General features: G+C 39.4%; 1 pseudogene; it reads right to left on the bottom strand.

The window, feature by feature from the left end:
* Nucleotides 1-2971: 2971 nt before the first annotated feature.
* LOC126189946 (5S ribosomal RNA) lies at nucleotides 2972-3089 on the bottom strand (annotated as a pseudogene).
* Between the last annotated feature and the right edge of the window lie 5685 nt (nucleotides 3090-8774).

Raw genomic sequence — 8774 nt, 5'->3', positions numbered from 1 at the left:
GCTTGGCAACATGCCACACGGGCAGCCATGTGGTCGTCCGTCAGCATTCGTGGTACCCACCTGGATGACACTTTTCGCATTTTCAGGTCGTCATGCAGGATAGTGTGCACAGAACCCACATAAATGCCAACTCTGGAGACGATCTGTTCAACAGTCATTCGGCAATCCCCCAAAACAATTCTCTCCACTTTCTCGATCATATCGTCAGACCAGCTTTTGCGAGCCCGAGGTTGTTTCGGTTTGTTGTCACACGATGTTCTGCCTTTATTAAACTGTTGCACCCACGAACGCACTTTCGACACATCCATAACTCCATCACCACATGTCTCCTTCAACTGTCGATGAATTTCAGTTGGTTTCTCACCACGCAAATTCAGAAAACGAAAGATTGCACGCTGTTCAAGTAAGGAAAACGTCGCCATTTTAAGTATTTAAAACAGTTCTCATTCTCGCCGCTGGCGGTTAAATTCCATCTGCCGTACGGTTCTGCCATCTCTGGGACGTATTGACAATGAATGCGGCCTCATTTTAAAACAATGCGCATGTTTCTATCTCTTTCCAGTCCGGAGAAAAAAAATCGGAGTCCTTAGAACTTGAATGCACCTCGTATTAGAGAAGAACTGCAAATCTTTAGCCTCAATGATAAAATTCGAGATTACGGAAGAAAATGGAATGAACATCTACAAAGAATGGAGAGTGAGAGACTTCCCTTAAAGGCAAGAAATTATAAGTGCCGTGGGAGAAGAGACTGAGGAAGACAGCGACAGAGATGGGTACCGTAACAGGCAATTCCTGTCTAATACCTGAAGAGAAGATGAAGATGACGGAATATGAAGTTATTTCTACTGATTCAGATAAAGCCAGTACGCAGAATTAATTAGTAGCATTACAGAGGAGAAATGCTCGTATGAGAAGCGTGTACATAAAATTACAAGATCTTCGAAGTCTGTTGTCATCAACGAAACGGCGTCATCACAATGAAGAAAGTAATAAAAAATGCATTTGTGTCTCGTGAAATTAGTCGAATACTGGGGAAAATATTTTCACCCAATAAAATCAGAACTTTGTTACAGGGGCGAAAATGGCGTTTATGGGTCAAAGAGGATATTATTCCTCAAGTCGATTTCTTTGCGCACCGTTTCGCAACAAAGTTACAATTTTATCAGCAAGGAATTCGAATATTCTCTACCTGCAGCGTCAACCCTGCATTCTTGGTTAAACCGCAGTTTCAGTCGCAACCAGGTATTTTGAAGGATTTTCTATTTAGTTTCGCTAATTCAAAAGCCTTCTACAAATAAGGAACATGTATAATTTCTGCCGTGAAAACAACAGTGTCTACCTGTTAGTTGAAGTTCCTTTGAACTTGTGATGAACACAAAAGGAAAATGAGCGCTGCAAATGTCTTGTTTACACGTTAAAACTTTTCTGAGAGTAACTTAGAAGATTGAAAGCTCATTTCCAACATTTACTTTGAGAGAAAATTTCAAAAACAGACTGTACTATGCGCTTTTTTTATGTTTTGATTCGATAGATGCTTGAATTATTTTTGAAATCAGCAGTGTCTGTTTAAAAGTTGGTTAAGTTATTGATGTAGAGGTAACATTCTAGCAATAGCAGAATATCAATAATAGAAACTAAAACGTACCACAAATACATCGCACAAATGCGCGGCGCAGACGTTATAGCGCTGTTCCCGAGGCAGACGCTGTTCCGTAGTGACGTCACAGCGTCAGCTAATAGCAGCACAGAACGCTTTCTGACCAACCTTATTTTTGTACGGTCCTTGAGTTGCGTTGTAGCTCCGCTGTGAACGTATGTCCGGCACATAGGCGTCCTCAAGGGTGGGGGGGGGGGGGGGGAGGAGGGGAAAGGGGGCATGACGGTGTAGATATTCCTAGGCCTCGGGGTCACGTACACACGTACAGTCCAGACTTTCCGAAGAGTTAGGAAAAGAAAAGCATCATGCTATGTGGGACATGGAGTGAGATGTTTAGTAAATGCTTTAAATGTAATTTTCCTTCAACTACTATTGAACTGATCTAAGTTCACAATCATTACTACAAATTGGCAACATATTTGAACACGAACGCCACTATAAGATGTCAGTCACTGTCACGTTCACTGGTGCTGGCTCAGCGACAAATCATATTTACTTTGCCGTTGAATATAAGTGTGCTATTTCAAATATCCGGTGCTTCGTGTTCGAGAGTTAAAAGAAAAGTCTTTAGGAGGTGTCAGTACGCCATTCCGGCGCGTTGCGTCCGAAATTAAGCCTTGCATGGCCGTGCGGTTCTAGATGCTATAGTCTGGAACCGAGCGACCGCTACGCTCGCAGGTTCGAATCCTGCCTCGGGCATGGATGTGTGTGATGTCCTTAGATTAGTTAGGTTTAATTAGTTCTAAGTTCTAGGCGACTGATGACCTCAGAAGTTAATTCGCATAGTGCTCAGAGCCATTTGAACCATAAGTCTTGCATTATACGACGAGGGAATCTGCATCTACAATGTTTCTGTAACTTTTTAATACATATAATGTTGTTACCAATATCATTCTGACAAAAAAATCTGGAGAACTATAATATTCGGAGACAGACAGGAGAACAAAACAAACGCATGTTAGTGACGCAAACCAGTACGTGTTAGTGGGTAAGACATGTAAATCAGAAATGAAAGATTATCACTTTATTGCCCCCCCCCCCCCTGGTCCGTCAATGCAATTCAGTTAGTACTAAACAACATTTCAAACAAAGTAACTGTTTAAGAAAAAAAAAGCTTTCCGTCTCCAGGCCACGAGTGGCCTACCGGGGCCATCCGACCGCCGTGTCATCCTCAGTGGAGGATACGGATAGGAGGGGCGTGGGGTCAGCACACCGCTCTCCTGGTCGTTATGGTGGTATTCTTGACCGAAGCCGCTACTATTCGGTCAAATAGCTCCTCAGTTGGCATCACGAGGCTGAGTGCACCTCGAAAAATGACAACAGCACATGGCGGCCTGAATGGTCACCCACCCAAGTGCCGACCACGCCCGACAGCGCTTTACTTCGGTGTACTCACGGGAACCGGTGTATCCACTGCGGTAAGGCCGTTGCCACAACTGTTGAAGAAAAGGAGTGAAAACGTCAAACTCTGTTTACATCACAATCATATGTGTTGTGTTCAGAGAATAAAAGGAAGGTATTTTTGCAAAGAATTTCAGTTTGCCATTTAAAAATGTTATTCCCTTAAAAATAGTCCGCATTAGATATACACAAATGCCAGTGAATTTTCCAATCCCTAAACACTTCAGGAATTCAGTCTTTGAGATGGGCATTAGCTCTCTCGGCTTTGCGTTTTGCTGTCCCTGTAAAACGATGGCCCTTGTCATGTTTGGTTCTGTGTGTGTGCGGTGACTTAGCTGTAACTCTATGAGTACAGAACATCGCACGGCAGATCTGTCAGTGTGATGTGGTCTGAAGTTATCTTTGACCGTTCTTCTTTCAATACAGAGGCCTTTTAATTCTGTTCTCGTGGTCCAGCTACTTCATACCATAGCCGTGCGTGATTTTATTCCTCTTGACTTCATATCCGGGCCAGCCTAATGGCCGTGCGGTTCTAGGCGCTACAGTCTGGAACCGAGCGACCGCTACGGTCGCAGGTTCGTATCCCGCATCGAGCATGGATGTGTGTGATATCCTTAGGTTAGTTAGGTTTAATTAGTTCTAAGTTCCTGGCGACTGATGACCTCAGAAGTTAAGTCGCATAGTGCTCAGAGCCATTTTTTTTTCAAATCCGGGCAGGGTGTTTCACTATTTCCAACTTCTTCAACGATAATATTCTGTATCTTTCCAACTATTTACATCAGTTGTGAAGACAGATCCAATTACAGTGATGGAAATCAATAAAAAGGCATGAATATTTGCAAGAAAATTAAGATTGCCAGTTGGAATGGTTGTGCACAATGTATATGCAATAGTATGAGATACAGTCTGCCAACAAAGGCAGTCTAATGGATCGAATTTAATGTCAATAGTACAGTATACGACAAGACATCAACTATTCAGGTGGTAGAAGGTGCGGTGTTAGTGTGTGCGTACATGCCGTTACTGCAGATAGGGAACAGATACTATTAGTGATAGTGCGTATTGTGTACATAAACCACGATTGTGACAGTGCTACGCGGAAAACAGTTATCGTGTGATGGAAAAGTAACAGTTGGTACGTGCAGTGAAATGGGACACTCTAATCGCCAAATAGCCAAGAAGTTGAACTGTCCAAGTACAATGACTGACAATTTCGACAAATTGGGCGCACGATATGGACAATATGGAAAATATGGGCAAAATAAAAAATTTTCAGAGCCATAGAAATGGTTGCTTTTGTGCACAGCAAGGGCCACAAACCGCTATTCGTCTCAATTTGTGCTGATTTGCATTTCCCATTAGCTGCCAGACGTGCAAGACAAATTTTGTCACATGATAAACACCTTGCACTCAAGAAACGACTGCAGAAACCCGCTCCAGCACACAGACATAAAGAGGCTAGATTGTAAATTGATGTAAGACATACGTCACGAAATTCATGAAGCGATAAAGTGATCTTCAGTGACACGAAGTTTAATGTAGATGGACAGGAAGGATTTCAGTATTACTGATATTATTCGCGAACATAACAGGTGGTAAAAAGAGCAGAAACTTTAATGATGGAAGTATAATGATTTGGGCAGCCTTCTGCGCTAAAGTTAAGTCACGCATTGGTTGGCAGAATACTAGAATGAACTCTTAACATGTACGTTGAGATGTTAGAGACAGAACTGATTTGAATGTATGAAGACATAGGGGACAAAAGTCTAATGTTTCGACGTTATAATGCATCTGTGTATGTTTCTGCTACGCCGAAAAGTGGTTTGAAGATAAAGATCTCGATGTCTTGCCCTGGCTTGCGCGTAGGCGCGTAGATAGGATTTTAGCCCTGTGGACAACCTTTAGGGAATACTTGCAAGAAGTGATCATCGTGATAGAAGGCAATCTGAGGGTCTATATGAGTAGAATAAAGCAACACGAGAAAAGAGGGTTACAATTCCACTGTAAGAACTACTAACCCTAACAGAAGTACCAATAACACAACAGAACAGTGAGTGCCTTACTGCAAGTTCCATCCAGGAAACGCAAACCCATATTTTCTACCCGTGTTATGAAAGAAAGTATGTAATTTCGTCATGATTGTTAATGTCTTATATGTATCTACTACTTTCACAGTAAATTCAATACATGTATGCTTCAGACATTGTACAATTAATTTCACGAAAGCATGCCATTATACTGATTTCCACTACTGTATTAGTAACGTAACTCATAAACTCATACACATCAGTCAGTACGTCCGACCACATTGAACCCTAAGGTGTAAAATTTATGATCTTCATTTGTCTTGAGCGTTTATATTGTAGTATGTCCGTTTTCTCTGAGGTGTTCATGACACCTTCTAGGCCGTCACCAAGGCACAAGTGCCCACATCTATTGTAGCAAGTACTACTGCGCTCACCAGGCCGCGCCTCGCCCCTGCTGTGTACCGTACAGTACCAGCAGAGATCATATCGGGGTGCGCACAGTGGATTCCCTCTACATAAAATGTTTGTAATACACACGGCCATCTTTCGCCAGCGTGAACTTCCTCAATGATACATAGGTCATTCTTACGAACAACCATGTTACACTACATTGCATTGATGAATTAAAGTCACCCAACCCAGTAGACATAATCTGCCTCTCTGAACACCATGTGACCACTGGTATAGGAACTAGGCCTAAGCACAATGAGAAACTCAGACAGGAGAGTACTGCAAATGTTAGAATAAGGAAAGGTTCACATAAAAGTATAATTAAAAATAATGTAAGTATATTTCATCAAAATATTGGGAGTTTAAAGAATAAAATAGATGAGCTTCTGGTTTGTTTAGAAGATTTAGAAGATGAGGATGAAATAGATATACTATGCCTGTCTGAGCATCACATTGTTACTGATATGGATAAGGTAAATGTAACTGGATATAAGCTCTCTGCACATGTAATTAGAGAAAATATGGAGAAAGGAGGAGTTGCCGTATATGTCAAAAGATATCATTGTGCAAAAAGTATAGAAACAAAAAAGTTTTGTGTAGAGAAACATATAGAAGCATGCGCCTGTGAGCTTAAATTAAATAAAGGCACACATTTATAAATGTAACTCTATATAGGTCCCCATCGGGAAATTTTCATCTATTTCTGAAAAATTTGGACTCATTGTTGTGCGATCTGTCAGACAGGGGGAAGCAAATTATTATTTGTCGGGACTTCAATGTAGATTCTCTGAAAGAGGGTAATAGGAAAAATTACCTTGAAGTATTACTCGGTTATTTCAATTTGAGACCCGTTATTGATTTTCCTAGTCGGGTGGTAAAGGATAGCAGCTAACTGATAGATAACTTCTTTATAGACCAAGATAAGTTTAACCAGATAAATGCTCAGCCTGTTGAGAATGGTCTTTCTGATCATGGTGCACAGCTAGTTACAATATATGACATAGCTCCTTTCAGCAGTACTAAACAGTCCTCCAAAGTAGTACGTTCAGTCAACGATTTAACGATTGCAAATTTCAGGGAAAGCTTACAGCAGTTAGACTGGGATGAGGTGTACCATGAACCTGATGCCAATTTAAAATATAATTTATTTCATGACACTTTTGTAAATGCATTTGAAAACTGCTTCCCCAAGAAAATAGCTAAATATACTTGTAAGAAACCATGTAACAAACCATGGCTTACTAAGGGTATAAAAATATCTTGTAACCAGAAAAGGGAAATGTATCTGACAGCAAGAAAGAGTAGTGACCCAGAAACTATCAAACATTATAAAAACTACTGTGCTATATTAAGAAAAGTTATTATAAAATCCAGAAGTATGTGTATCATGTCTGATACACTCTGATAATAAAATTAAAACAATTTGGAATATTATTAAAAGAGAAACAGGTCAACCAAGAGCACAGGAAGACAGTATTACCATCAAATTGAATGAAAACTTTATGAACAAAAAGTCAGAAGTTGAAAATATTTTTAATAATCATTTTCTAAATGTTGTGGATATAGTAGGAACCAGGTGTTCATTAGAAGATGCTCGGCTGTTAATGGAAGTGGCCATACCTACGCAACTTGATACAATTGAAATCTCACCCACTTCTCCCTCTGAAATTAGGAAAATAATAAACTTGCTTAAAAGCAAAAACTCACATGGAATTGATGGCATTTCCAGCAAAATACTAAAAGCTTGTTCTCAACAGATAAGTAAGATTCTCAGCCACCTGTGTAATAACTCTCTGGAACCGGGCATTTTCCCTGATAGACTGAAATATGCTATTGTTATACCTTTGCATAAAAAAGGGGATAGATCTGATGTCAACAATTACCGTCCAATCTCCCTTCTAACAGCTTTATCCAAAATTTTTGAGAAAGTAATGTATTCAAGAGTAGCTTCACATATCTGTGAAGTACTAACAAAATGTCACTTTGGTTTCCAGAAAGGTTTTTCAACAGAAAATGCCATATATGCTTTCACCAATCAAATTTTGAATGATCTGAATAACCGAACACCACCCATTGGGATTTTTTGTGATCTCTCAAAGGCTTTTGATTGTGTAAATCATGAAATTCTGCTAGACAAGGTCAAGTATTGTGGCATGAGTGGGACAGTGCACAAATGGTTAATTTGTACCTAACTGGAAGAGAGCAGAACATTGAAAGAAGCAGTTCTCATAATTTGCAATGATCAGCACATTCCTCAAACTGGTGAACTATCAAGAATGGGGTTCCACAAGGGTCGATCTTGGGTCCTTTGTTGTTCTTAATATATATTAATGACTTGCCATTCTATATTCTTGAAGAGACAAAGTTAGTTCTCTTTGCTGATGATAAAAGTATAGTAATCACACCTGACAAACAAGAATTAACTGATGAAATTGTCAATAATGTCTTTTAGAAAATTACTAAGTGGTTCCTTGTAAACGGATTCTCACTGAATTTTGATAAGACACAGTACATACAGTTCCGTACAGTAAAAGGTATGAACCATTAATAAATACAGACCTTAATCAGAAGCATATAGGTAAGGTAGAATATTCAAAATTTTTAGGTGTGTCCATTGATTAGAGATTAAATTGGAAGAAACACATTGATGATCTGCTGAAACGTTTGAGTTCAGCTACTTATGCAATAAGGGTCATTGCAAATTTTGGTGATAAACATCTTAGTAAATTAGCTTACTACGCCTATTTTCACTCATTGCTTGCATACGGCATCATATTTTGGGGTAATTCATCAGTGAGGAATAAAGTATTTATTGCACAAAAGCATGTGATCAGAATAATAGCTGGAGTCCACCCAAGATCATCCTGCAGACATTTATTTAAGGATCTAGGGATATTCACAGTAGCTTCTCAGTATATATACGCTCTTACGAAATTTGTTATTAACAACCAAACCCAATTCAAAAGTAATAGCAGTGTGCATAACTACAATGCTAGGAGAAAGGATGATCTTCACTATTCAAGATTAAATCTAACTTTGGCACAGAAAGGGGTGAATTATACTGCCACTAAAGTCTTTTGTCACTTACCAAATAATATCAAACTTCTGACAGATAACCAACAAGTATTTAAGAAGAAATTAAAAGAAATTCTAAATGACAACTCCTTCTACTCCATAGAGGAATTTTTACATATAAATTAAGAAATAAAAAGAAAAAAAATTATAAAAATATATATAAA

This window comes from Schistocerca cancellata, chromosome 5, assembly GCF_023864275.1.
Source record: "Schistocerca cancellata isolate TAMUIC-IGC-003103 chromosome 5, iqSchCanc2.1, whole genome shotgun sequence".
Lineage (NCBI taxonomy): Eukaryota > Metazoa > Arthropoda > Insecta > Orthoptera > Acrididae > Schistocerca > Schistocerca cancellata.
The sequence above is the reverse complement of the archived record's forward strand: the minus strand, read 5'-3'. Positions and strand labels throughout refer to the sequence as shown.